Source organism: Ptychodera flava, chromosome 7, assembly GCF_041260155.1.
Source record: "Ptychodera flava strain L36383 chromosome 7, AS_Pfla_20210202, whole genome shotgun sequence".
NCBI lineage: Eukaryota > Metazoa > Hemichordata > Enteropneusta > Ptychoderidae > Ptychodera > Ptychodera flava.
Window position 1 is genome coordinate 15390581 of NC_091934.1, and position 14892 is coordinate 15405472.

At 38.0% G+C, this 14892-nt stretch overlaps 1 protein-coding gene across 1 annotated transcript in view; it reads right to left on the reverse strand.

Moving 5' to 3' along the window:
• Positions 1-7068: 7068 nt before the first annotated feature.
• LOC139136855 (nonsense-mediated mRNA decay factor SMG8-like) overlaps positions 7069-14892 on the reverse strand; it is a 92902-nt gene continuing 85078 nt past the window's right edge. The window contains exon 21 of the mRNA XM_070704692.1: positions 7069-8651. The gene's annotated coding sequence lies outside the window, so the exon portion shown is untranslated. The remainder of the gene's footprint in view (positions 8652-14892) is intronic.

The following is a 14892-nucleotide window of genomic DNA, read 5'->3' on the forward strand; positions in this document are numbered from 1 at the left end:
ATTGACAATGACATAGTCCCACTTGTAATAGGAGTATTAGTCTTGAGGGGGCAGGGAAATGAGGGTCATTAAGAAGTATCACTAAAGTGTATATGTTCAGATCTATGGACACATAGGTCTATGTCATTGTTCCCAATTTGAAACAAGAGGCATGTCTAAGTTATGGTTCTAAATCGGGAAAAAAGATCAAACCTCTAGCTGTATTGGCCAGCCAAGAAATACATATGTGCATAATAAATGAGGTACAAGATGTGACATCTTAAGGTCTATTATCCTATCAAAATTGAAGCGTAAAGAACTTGTGATTACTGAGTTATGCATATATATGCATATTCAAGGTCAAAGGTCATCAAGGTCACGTGACATTTTGAAAAAAAACATTGTATTGCTAATTAATCCATATATGCCAAAATTCAGACCTCTAGCTCTATTGGCTTGCCCACAATTATATATGGGCATAATTAACGAGCCAAGGTCACGTGACATTTTGTCAAAAAAATTGTATTGCTAAGGTATCCCTATATACCAAAAATCAGACCTCTAGCTCTATTTGCTCACTCAAAATTAGATATGTGCATAATTAATGAGGTACAATATGTGGCGTCATAAGGTGTCCCATCATACCGAATATGAAGGGTGTAGCACTTGTGGTTCCTGAGTTATGCACAAATATGTATATTTGAGGTCAAAGGTCATTGACATCACTTGACATTTTGTCAAAAAAATTGTATTGCTAAGTTATCCCTATATACCAAAAATCAGACCTCTAGCTCTATTGGCTCGCTCAAAATTAGATATGCACATAATTAATGAGGTACAACATGTGGCGTCATAAGGTGTCCCATCATACCAAATATGAAGGGTGTAGCATTAGTGATTACTGAGTTATGGACAAATATGTATATTTGAGGTTAAAGGTCACCAAGGTCACGTGACATTTTGTCAAAAAAATTGTATTGCTAAGTTATCCATATATACCAAAATCTGACCTCTAGCTCTATTGGCTCGCTCAAAATTAGATATGCACATAATTAATGAGGTACAATATGTGGCGTCATAGGGTGTCCCATCATACCATATATGAAAGGTTTACCACTTGTGGTTACTGAGTTATGGACAAATATGTATATTCGAGGTCAAAGGTCACCAAGGTCACATGACATTTTGTCAAAGTGTCTGAGATATCTGCGTGAACGGATGGACTCACGGACTGACATGACCCAATCTATGAGCCCCCTGGACTTTATCTGTGGGGACTAAAAACTGTGTCACTGCATCCTTTTTGCAATATGAATACGATGAGAAACTAAATTTTTATTTATCTTGGGAGCCTATGTACTGCCTTATACATGGGAGTCTATGGACTGCCTTATACATGGGAGTCTATGGACTTCCTTATACATGGGAGTCTATGGACTGCCTTATACATGGGAGTCTATGGACTGCCTTATACATGGGAGTCTACGGTCTGCCTTATACATGGGAGTCTATGGTCTGCCTTATACATGGGAGTCTATGGTCTGCCTTATACATGGGAGTCTATGGTCTGCCTTATACATGTACATGGGAGTCTATGGAGGTGAAAACTAACGGCCAAATTTGATCGCATTGTGAAACAAATCGACGTGCATCTGTATGAGGTATGGTACTATCCTTGTACCAAGTTTGAACGAAATCGCTCCAGGCGTCTCTGAGATATCTGCGTGAACGGACGGACGGACGCACGGACGGACGCACGGACATGACCAAACCTATAAGTCCCCCCCGGACGGTGTCCGTGGGGACTAAAAATGATAGAGAAAACAGTGTGAAAATCTCAGTAATACTTTATGGGTTGCCTGTGCCAGTGTGAAAATCTCAGTAATACTTTATGGGTTGCCTGTGCTTATACATGGGAGTCTATGGACTGCCTTATACATGGGGGTCTATGGAGGTGAAAACTAAAAAGTTCTCTAACACGGCCAAATTTGATCGCATTGTAAAACAAATCAAAGTGCATCTGTATGAGGTAGGGTACTATCCTTGAACCAAGTTTGAAAAAAAATCGCTCCAGGCGTCTCTGAGATATCTGGGTGAACGGACGGACGGACGGACGACGCACGCACGCACACACGGACGGACGCACGGACATGACCAAACCTATAAGTCCCCCCGGACGGTGTCCGTGGGGAAGAAAAATACCATCAATGACACTGGGCTCACATTTATTTTGATGTAGCTGGCAAGAGTGAGCACACTAACTAAGTTTATCCCTGAGAACATGAATACAAAGTTTCAAAGCAATTGGACGAGTGATTTCAGAGAAAATTATTTTTTGACAAAAAATGGGAAAAATTGCCCTAAAAATACAAATATCAAAATTTCACTACAATTTGAACAAGTCTGACAGAAGCCAACCCTAGGATCATGCACACCAAATTTCAAGGCAATGGGATGAGCGTTTTCAGAGAACACGATTTTTTGACAGAAAACGGGAAAAATTGCCCCAAAAATACAACTTTCAGAATTTCACCACAAATATAACTAAAGTCACCATAAAGAACCTGCATACCAAGTTTCAACCAAATCTTGCAAGTGGTTACAGAGTTTTAGCGATTTGCAGGATTTTTTCTTTTTTTACCTCATTTGCATATTTTTGACACTGACATTATCAAATTTGAACAAATTCACATCTCCACCCATGGGTGCACCTGTACACCAAATACTAATATAGTAGGTGTTACAGTTGTGGAGTTTTGATGTGGATGGACATACATCTGCACATACTAACATACAGTTTACTAATTAAAGCATAAATGTTACATAACCGCACACACAAACACACATTTACATAAAAACTATCATATCAGTGTTTCAGTTACACCACTAGAGGGACCATGTTACACCAACTGGTAATTCCAATTGGACAAAAGCTAATGCTGGCCGTGGTAAAAATACTATTTTACCGATGAAAAATAGACTCCTCAAGCAGCATAGAAGCTTAATACAGAGGCAGTATGTACATGTTGCTGTAAACACTATTGCTACATTTAATACTGTATGTACCACAGACAGTGGAGTGTCTTCCCTCCATTATCTCTATGTACCGTATATACATAATATAGCACAAGAAAATGGGAACTAAAAATCAATTACAGTAGACATATCTTAAGGCAGTGCAGAGAAGCATGTACATATTTGGAATTCATTACAATTTCGAATCATGCAAGAAATGGCACTTGGAAGCCCCGTACCAGGTACACTGAAAGCCGGCAGACATTAAAGTTTGTACTTTGACGATCAATATCACGTTGATTGATGACATGAAACTCATATAAGAGGCCACAGAGAAAAATCTGCAGCTTGGTGACTGATGTATGAGGGATCTGGGGGCAATTGCCAAGGACTCAAATCTTTTAAGCCCCATTGAGTTCATTGGCATTTGCACGACATCATTCGGCAGTACTTATCACAGCAAAATCTGTTCCAATTGTATGAAAGTATTTGGTGCAATATTGTATGCATGTCATACAAAAACTGGGTATTTATAAATTTGAAATTTTTGAAAAATTTGGAAATATGTATATCACTGCATCTTACTTGACAGGACTTTGCATGCAAGACCATGCATACGTTGCTGAGCTGATTGTAAATCTTTGATGAAGAAAGCAGATAGAGAAAGACTGCATCACTTGTCAGTCTTGGAGGAATTCTCTTGAGTAACTTTATTACTGCGGATTGATAGAACTCTAATTCATAGTCAAAAGCTTGCTTGCTATAGCGCTGATTGTGATAGTAGGTTTGTTACTAAATATGGCAACGTGCACAACATTTGCTGCTGCTGATGGCAATTTGGCCAAATTTTGTCTCATTCCACCTGTCCTTATTACCACTGCATGAAGTCGTATCTTTCTGTATGCTACTATTATTATAGGTGGTATCAAAATACCATCGTTCACTGTTCTTGTAAATTAGTTTCATAAAGTCTCGTCAAAGTTTTCGAACAAATACTTATTTTTACGTTATTTTATAAAGGAACTCTGACGTCATCAAGCATGAGCCATATTGTGTACACGCAATTCGGAAAACCAACACCTGATAAGATCACCGTTTCTCAATGTCCACTGTAAGTATGGTATACATATCCTTATCACAATTTTGGTCACAAATACCCTTATCCACCCCAAAAAAAGTTGAAAATAGATATTACAATTCAAGACAGAGCAATTTAAAGTGTAAATTAACTGCTTAAAAATCATCATGCATGAATATTGCAAACTATAGAACTGCATAACTCAACATCATTTACATTATAAGGTCGTACATGCCTACAAATTGAAAGTCTAACTTTGCTCACACTTCTGAAGGAAACTTATATAAATCATTCCTTTTTAGAATCAAGATTAAAAATTGGGGTCACCATGCAAATTTTGGTACTAGAGAAATAAAATACCCAATATTTACACTCTCTTGAAATTCAAAATGGCTGCCATCCCTGTGGTTAATTCTATGGGGAAAATTACAATCGTGTCAATTTTCATAAAACTAAGCTGGTGAAAATTTTATCACTGCATAAGCTTCAACATGAGCCTACATAAGTGGTGGGCCACAACAGTGTTGTAAAAGTATGAAAGTTCTAATGCTGATATACATCTACTCTTTCAAGTAATAATACATTATGAACAGATTGCCAGACACATCAATGAGATTTACTTTTGCCTCTGTCACTGTCAAGCTGTTTGCTTTTACTCAGACTGTTCATTGCATTTTTTTCTTTGAAGTTAAAGGCTGTCACTTCACAGGCTTTTCCACTTTTCTTAATCACATTAGACTTGTACTTTGGTTACTCAATGATATAATTACATCCATTATTATACATCCATTATTATACCACTGCTTCTGAAACCTACGGAGCCCCATAAGTAAGGTTAAGTATCAGTGGGACACGGAATCTTTTGGTGTTATTGGATGCTCTGACCTTTGACCTCACACCTGCCATATACAGACACCAGGAAAACCTGACTCCTCGTTACTCCGACATCTCATGATCACACACAATGTCACAATAAATTTGAATAATGTGCAAAATAATTCAGCAGATATTGATTTTTTTTAACTGTACATCACACTCTCCAATATCGTCCTCAACGCCTATGCTTCTTGGAAACCATACTTCCACTGTACGATCCACTCAGACATGAACCCCTGTGAAACCATACATTATGCATGTTGGCTGTTATCTCTTTCATCAAGGGCAGTTGCCATGGGAAAAGATAGCAGCCACTTAATTTGTCAACTAAAGTTTCTAATTTCCTATATCAGTCACTCCCTGACACAATGAGTCACCGTTCTCAGTTTCCAAAATTTTATGTGCACTATCAGAATGCTAAGTTTGATTTGTTGATAAGTAGAGTCGGAGGAGGGTGACCCTCCTGTGGACTTCAAGGAGTCTGCATCCCTCCTTTCTGAACTGTAGTGGGTCGGGGAGAGTGGAGGTACTGGGTTGGTTTACTAAGAAAGGAGGTAATACACATCGGTACTGTAAAATGGCTGACCAGGTTGAAGTCAATCTGATACTCAAAAGCAATCACACTTTAGAATTATACTTGGTAAATGCACGCCTGTACACACTTTTGGTTAGAACTGAGCTGTAAGTACCTGCCTGTGGATTTTTTTTACGTGGATAATAACTTTCACGACTGAAGCAATTTCATCGCCTTAATGGCCCAGTCAGTCATCAATATTGCAACACCATAAGAGTGTCAACACTCGGAAGGGATTATCCCCTGGTGGTGTAAAGCCTACACTGACAGCTTATCTGTTCTGCAGAGAATTTTTCTTTTATCAGCAACATCCATTATCGATAGGAACTCAATACAAACACATCCATTTACACAAACAGATATCACACATACTGGTGTGCGGCGTACACTGAGGAAATTTCCTGGAGAGGCTGTTATTCTAAGATTTGATAAATGATATACGGTTTATGGTTTTTCATCGATGCAATGTCATTTAGAAACAATTGTTTCTATTTCAAACAGTATAAAAGTCACTCTGTATAACAACATAGGGCAGGGGAATCTTTCCCTTACACACAAAGCATGTCTGAACACATACCAGTACTGTATGCACATACCCAGTTCTGATTCTGGACTCATAAATTAATTGCCATCAAATGAGAAAAACTGCCACACAGATGACACATACACATATCAATTTACTCAGATCACAGCAAAAGTATGAAAATCTCAACTAGCGATGCACACACCCTGTACTTCTTATAGTACTATAGATTTCCAAAAATAAAATATTAAAGTTGCCTTACCTAGTCTTCAAAGTTTCAGCGACAACACCAGCATTTCTTCACATCCACATGCACGCACCGCTGACTCTATTTATCCAACTTGCGCATCAGGAGAAGAAAGAAAATTTCCCAGTTTACACAACAGTCGATTTATATCTCTGGTGTCAATGTTCAGTCTCCACTGAATCCGGGAAAACTAATTTTTGTTATTCCCTAGCTTGCTCACCTAAAAAATATTGATGGATGATGACACAGCAATTGTGTCAGAGCTAGCTGCCGATACACAGAGAACCAAGTGCCGTGGTACACAACTACTGCGATGGAATGTCTCCCTTGGTGATAGCCACAGTTGAGGAGCAGCGTGACTGCTTAATAATGTATCAGCTTCCAGGTATGCCTGGACAACAAATGAGCATATAATCTTTTCCAGTCTTTCCAAGTTGAGGGAGTGCGTCCTCGGTGGGTACGGATTGACAGGACTCTGCAAGGGTATTTCACAGTGGCGCTGATGATGATAATGGATTGTTCTTGCTTCACTTAGTTATTTGGAGTCCGCTGGGCACATAAGTGGCAAATTCTGGCAGTTTTTTTTTCCTGTTACGTTTTCTTGAATCCCCCTTAAGCCATCCTTCAGCGCGCCATCAAAATGTTACCATAGAGACCAGCTATTTGCCAATGAGCGCAGGAAATTTCCGGGATATGAGTGGCTTGGTGTTGTGGACTGGGTTTAGTTAGTACATGTGACACCTCTATCAGTAACACATTACTCCCCACAAAAACTCGGCAAAGAAATATCATCCATATATTCTGAATTTATTTAAAGATCAGACTTGCCTTGTAAGATTGTCTATACATTCAATTTTCCACAATGCGTTCCAGCAAATCTCACTGAAGTAGTGCTTACAAACAATTGCTTCTCGATCAGTTTTGCGACTTGACGAATACAGTATTGCCTTAAAATTCTGAGCATCAATTTTCTAAGTCGGGAAATCATGAATGATTGCAACTAATTAATATTTCACAGTACTTCAATTAGTTCCCACAGTTGAAGATTATGATCAAATTAAAATTTCAGATGATCTGAAGATACTTGCTTCTTGAACAAGACCAATGACTCTCCTAATCTTGTTTTCTTATTCTCAATTTGTCAGTCTGTCTTTTCAATCTTGAAGATTTGACTCACAATTCTTTCACTTTACTGCCGTTTTTTTTCTTCAAAACAACTGGTCACTTGTATAAATAATTGATCACATCATAACTCATCCACTTTGTGTTAAATATGGCAGATAATGTGGTATCGTTTTTTCATAAAATGTACACACATACTTCTACATCTCACTAAAATTTCCCAGCAGGAAAAAAACCCTGATGCTTTGTGCAGATTTTCCAAACCCAGACACAGTCTATTTCACAAGACTTTGCCAAGAATTATGTTAAAACCAGCGTCAAGGGGTGTATACCATTGGGGGACTAGAATTCATGTAGTTTACATGACTGCACCAACCTGTATAAGAATTTTATTTTTTTCGCCGTGAAAACTCGGATTTTTCAGACGAAAAAAAGCGACTCACATGGATCTGATCTTTGAGATCAATATCCAAGATAACTACTCCGGCTCCCACAAGAGACTTAAAAGAAGTCACCGGGGACGCAGCATAATTTCAAAACAGGTGAAGCTGACAGTCCAATAATACGATGTATGTGCATACATGCCTTATCGGAATTCTAGTATTGTTTTTTTTTTCTTTCTTTTCGCACGGCTATCTTCAAATCAACTCACATTGAGGAATCCATGATTGGACAATGAAGTCCTGAACTAACATGTGTCGTGCATTCACGACGAAGAAAGCGACACAAATTTCTTTTCAAGGACTGGGTGACTAGTGCATGAGAACATCAATTTCCGACCCTACCGTGTATGTTGGAGAGCCTAAAATGCTGTTTGTCCCGAAAGATTACGACACCGAGTGATCATCAGTGCGCAAAGGAGTTATTCAGCTCTGATTAACACACAGATTTCTCATTCTATCCAAGGTGTCAATGGTTGGTGTGATTTACATGCCACGATAACAGGTTTCCTTGCCTCCTGAAGAATTCCCAACCTTGATTAAGTCTGCTTGCTGATATTCCTGAACAACAAATCCAATGAATATTTGCTTGGTGTATGCCACAGCTCACTTGAAAATCTCCACATCATACAGCGGGCACTGCCAATTAGTGTAGCTCGATGGACAGCAGCATCATCACGGAAGACTGAAGCAAAAGATCATCAGATGCTGAAAATTTTTTTAGGAGTTACTGAAGCAGATCTGATGCCACAATCTGGATATACAGTGGACTTGCCTGGACACTGAAAAACTGGAATCTACGGAAAGAAAGAAAAAGACAGTAAACATTACATTCAAATGGCTTCATTTGATGTGACTACACGGATCATGCTGATGGAAGCTGTGGTAAAAACGTTATCAAAAATAAATATTTGTCGGAAAATTTTAGCAAGATTACAGAAAGTATTGCACACAGCAATTGAAAAATTAATATTAAACTACCCATTATATGATTGAGAGCATACGAATCAAATGTCATAGGACTCCACTGCAAGCTGTAATGATAAAGACTGACACAAAAATAGATTAAAAAGTTTGATCGAATTTCTGTCAGCAGAGTTCAATGAGACACAAATCTACAGTACAATCACTGTCAGTGCCGGTACGGAACTGAAAGGTTGGAGCAGTATAACTTGGAATCATTTTCTATTTTCATTTAAATCACACATCTGAGGGACAGCATTCAAAAAGTCAATCAGTTCCATACAGGAAACCATGCAATGACAATTTCCGTTATTGCAGATGCAGATTTTATTTTTCAACCTTCTGGGATTTCCATGATATTAGCATAATTCTAATAATTCATTGCACTAGATACATACATGTTGTACATGCATCATGACACTGGGAATCAAAATTGGGAAATTCCCAATATAAATATTGTCAGGAAATTTTTCTGCAAGTTTTCAGTGTTGATTTCCTTTACTCAATCAAAAAATATCAGATTGCCCTTTTTGAATGTGAAAATAATATGGCATACTGGAAACTATTGCAAAGTCTTGTGACGTATTTGACCTGACAAGATTTGGGGCAATTCTTGATTTTAGTTTTTCATTTTAGGTCAAAGTGCAAAGTTCAAGAAAGAAATGTATTACAGGGGCCCTTCTCGAAAAAGACACGTTTCACTAAAAATTCTCTTAAATGGCAAGTATGGCCGTTTACCACATTATGTCGTGTCAGTAATTAAAGTACAAATCAGAAAAATGAAATGCTAGTCACTGCAAGGACTCCCCCTTAAGGGGCAATACATGTAGATGCAACATATCATAATATTTTCACTATAATTTTATAATTCTACTATAAAGCGCAGTATAGTCTCAATTGTTTTGGTAAAATATTCTAAAATTCATGGTATGACCGTCGCAAACTAAATGCAGTTTTTACAATACATGTATGTACAATATTACTGATGGAAAATAAAACCAAGTCTGTACTAAAATTCAGCTTTCAACAACAATATACATAAAAAGGAACTGTGTGACAGGGACACAAGGAGTTTTGACATGTTTTGGGAGTAGAACAAGGATGTTACTAACATATCAGATACAGAATGCATATACATCATAATTTCTGCGTAGAATTTAACACACAGAACAGATATAGTAAAAATACTCCAAAACTTAAAATCTTACAGAGTTATAACAACCTGTCGTCGCATGAGACTTTGTTCCCTGGCAATTATGATGCATAAAACACTGACAAAACAATCCAAAGCTCCAATGATTTCTGTTGCGACAGTTTCCCTGACAGATGGCGATCAGGCTGAAATTTCATGCGGCTGTGAAACAGACATCAGCTGCCTGACTGCCACTGGGAGCCAATTCACATGTTCTTACAACTGTACGTGTTGCAGCATGGACTCTGTACAAGAGTGACGAAATCTAACGCAGGTGGAGTCTTTTAACATGAGGCCAGCTGTCATAACCACAGTGGGAAGATACACAAGAGATTTATAACCATCTGATCCCACTGTACCTGGTATTGATACCCTATACCCTCACAGTGACAGAATTGAACCTAAAGCTGAGCACATTATGTGTCCGTAACTTCCCCTGTTACAACTGTCACTTTTAGTTTTGACTTAAAAGCCTGGGTTGACAGGATACATTGGTTAATGTACGGTACAGTGTAGAAGTATGAAACAAGGATCAGCACTGGTTTCTGGTAACTTTTTACAGTATGATAAAACATCTGTAGACATTCATGACAATGCCATTACAGATGGTGGAAAGATTCTCCAGGTGAATCTTTAGTTGTAATGGTAAGCATGGATATTTGGACACTGATATTCCGGATAAGGTATACATGGATTGGGATAAATAGCGTACTTGGTGGAACATAAACTTTCAGTAAGACAAAGTGAGTACATACACTAATGTGTTAATTTTCATGTATATGAGGTTTTCAAACTTTAAGACCTACCATATACATGTACCTCAGTGCACTCATTAACCTCATTACATCATGAAAGGATACGATAACAGTTACAGTTGTTATTTCAAAGGAGAGTATGGGATACTTCATGCAGGTTTAAGGGCCTTTCAAAGTGGAGTATAGGATAATTCATGCACATTTAGGGTCCACTCTTTGAGAATTATGCCTGCAAGTGCCCGTGAAAATGGAATACCATCTGACTTTGGCAATTCAACATACTCCGTCTAATACATCAAGCCCTGACCAAATTAGCTTCACTTTTCGTAGACAAACATGGCTGGACAATGTCGTACATGATCTAATTTCCAAATTTAATAGTCGGGCATCTGTCTCTTGATGAGATCAGGATAGTTAGAGATTGCCTTGATTGTTGCTGAGCATGTAAGAAAATAAAAAATAATGATTTTGCGCTGGATGGGCAGTAAATGAAGCTTTTCAACTGTACAAGTACCGTATGCCATCTGCATTTCAGTTGATCATCAGCAGATAATTTAAATTTTTCATCAACTGCACAGGCTTTGGAGGAGAGAAAATTAGCAGGAACTGAATGAAACATTTGCAATCTTGAACATCATTTAAGGTAATATGCACCTCGAAAGTGAAAGACTTAAACTTTTGCTCTAACTTTCCTCAAGGAATCTTTCAATCATTCTCTTTCAAAATCAAGAATAAAAATAGGGGGTCACCGTGCAAATTTTGGTTCTAGAGAAACAAATAACCCAAGATTTACTGATATTAGAAATTCAAAATGGCCGCCATCCCTGTGTTAACTCTATGGCGAAAAATAAAAAATTTCGAATTTCAAAAAACTAAGCCGGTGAAAAGTTTTCTTTCACAAAGAGCTTTAAAATGAACCCCCACATGTGGTATATCAGAAGAGAACTGTAAAAGTTTGAGAGTCCGAATGTCTGTCCCCGAGGTGCGTTCTACCTTAAATACTGAATCAGGCAGTTGCAAGAAAGAACAAATATACAAGGCGCTTTAAGACTACTTTTGTGCAGAATGGAATTTTCACATACTTGCACATTTACTATGGAAACCAATACCTTCAAGAAACATATACTATACTGTTTGGTGTCAGAAGTGCATGTAGGGAAACCAACCTCCCTCGAAAAACGAACTCTGTTTGCATATCACCCGAAGGGATTTGTGAAAAATAGTATTACAAGATTGATATGAGCCCATTTATCATGAAACTGTACACACAGACAGTATCAACTTACAGACAAGATAACAAATTTCATTTCCGAACAAGTGGTAAGCTGCTCAATTTTCACTGCATTTGTATCTTTTAAGACAGATCTGTTGTTTTTTTCAGTTTGTAGATAAACTCTGGCAAGGCTAGAAATATTCTGTACTCGAGGGCGCGGCACATTTCAGATTTCTTTGTGCTACACGTACACAGCTCTACCGATACAAACTAGCATACACTGCACCATTGCAAGTCAAGTTATTAAAGAGCTCACTTGAAAGTCTTGTCACTTCCAATACCCCATAATTTACAACAATGGAGCTCAAGCTTCAGGTTTGATTGTCTATCTTAATAGAGCCTGACAGTTGCATGCCATAATCATAAGTATGTAAGATTTACACTTTATTGATATACAGTTTACAGATACAAGTAGTCACCATTCTATCCATTGTCACAATAACAATCTAGGAGTTTTGCACTTAAACATACATGTATGTATGTATCATTTAATGATATACTGTAACTTTACACTCAGAGTATTGTATCTGTCCACCACAATATGTCTCTCTTACAGGAACTCGCAACATTTTGCTTTTATTTGTAAAACTCACACGGGCTGAGCCATACATATGTTCCTGGGCGTTCAGAGCATTGCTACTATAGCCAACATCTCCAGGTAATTTCTATGTATGACAAGGTTTGAAAACAGTATTCTGGCACTGTCTCCTGCCAACTGACACACTATTGTCCTTCAAAGTGGTACTGAGCCACTAGGAAAGTGCCGCAGAACTCCGACTGATATCTGCCAAGATACTTAGAGTCCTCTCACAAAGACGCTTGTAAAAACGATTCTAAGAACATCTTTAAAATCTAGAAAATGGGATATATATACAGCCTTCTGTAATAGTCATGTGGATATGTGACTGTCAATGTGTACTCAGCATTTGAGGATACGCAGGTGCCATTACATCGGTAGGAATCTCTCTAAGTAGGGATATACATGTACAACGTGGCTAATGAAGCAAGGATATGCATGCCTCTGTGTTAACTTAATACCTAATACCTGGCACTCATGGAGATGTGTCTGTTACTCAGTCTGACATATGTTGTGATGACACGAAACCCTCCCTGTACATTTTGGAACACATTTACACATACATGTGAAAATATCCCTGATCCTGCAAAGTTCATATTTCACAATTAGGTCAAGTTGGTTAAACATAGTGAAGCACATCATGGCGGATTTTAACAGAATATTGAACATTTGAACGCCACCGACAACATAAATACTATAAACACAATTTTCACAAAAGCTTCTGTAAGAAATCAAGTCAAATGAGTGATAATACGCATGGTTTTGGCTCAATACTGTTTTTTGCTCGGCAGATGGGGAAATTATCCTGCCTGACAAGAAAAGAGAGAATCTTCTAAACATCTTGTAGGGTTATCAGTGCATTCTGTTAATATATGTTTTTGCACTTGGTGGAACCGTCATATGTGGAAAAATTTTGCAATTAAGGTCAGCTGGGTTTCAAATGAGGGATTTAATGGGGTTTCGATGAGCAGCCTATTGATGAAAATATCATGCTTTACACAGTAAAGATAAATTGTTTTAGTCACTGGCTGATTAATGACCCCTTAACCGTTTGAGTGCTGTAATTTTTTTCCACAAAATTTTAGGGCAACATTTTACCAATTTTTGTGAATTTTTCTGTATTTGTTTTGATAATTTTGGAGCAAATGGACATCATATTTAATTAGCTACAGTTTTTTATCAAATTGGCGCAAAAATCTGAAAAAAATTGACTGGAGAATATTTTCTGAAGGCGACAAAAATTGACTTTGGCACTCAAAGGGTTAAAAAGCTGAAAACTGGGAAGAATACAGATTTATCAGTCATTTTAAAATACTAAAATTCAAAAAAAAACCTATAAAGTTTGTGACTGGAACCCTATTATATGGTACAAGGTATTGATGTGTATACAGCAGAAGTGCACAGTGGCTGTATACTCAGCTGACTACCACAGACAGTATTGACAACCAAAGTTAAACAGCTTTCTGCCGCTCAGGCTGAGGATTCCAAGCCTAAGAAAAGCATTCAGTTTTGTTTCCCAAACCTTGTCAAGGTGGATCAAACCAACTGCAAACATTGCAGCCATGCGTAAAGACACAATCAGTTACTTAATGGACAGAAATTTACTTGATTTTCTGAATTTCCCAAATCCCTGGGCAATTAAACAAATATCTTAGTATAATTCTTTTTAGTTTAAGTCCTGATACTATCTGTGTACATCCACGGCGTCTTTCTTGTTCAAAGAAACAAACAAAATACCTGAGCTAATTAAGTTTACACAACTTACAATGCAACCGAAAATACCCGGCAGTGTAGTCCTATAAACAATTCTACTTTCCTCCATACAAAACACATCACAAATGCCCAAAGGAGGATCTTCGCACAATTCCCAGACAGCGCACTCAGGTAAACATGCATGTATCGAGTGGAGTTGTGGTAACTCCATCCCACATGGGTTTCATGTTCAAATGTTTTCTCTTGAGACTGGTGCTCAACTTGCTTGAGGATACCGTCAAGTATCATTGACAGGAAGACGTTGTAGGATGTTCAGTAACTTTACAGTTCAGTCATTGTTACACTGCAAAGCATGCAGGTTGTTAATAATTTGAAAATTGTGGATTTGTGTGTGTGTGTGTGTGTGTGTGTGTGTGTGTGTGAGAGAGAGAGAGAGAGAGAGAGAGAGAGAGAGAGAGAGAGAGAGAGAGAGAGAGAGAGAGAGGGGAGAGAGATACACACAGACAGACGGATACACAGATGGAGAGAGCGTTAGAGGGAGAGTGTACATACCTGGACACAGGCA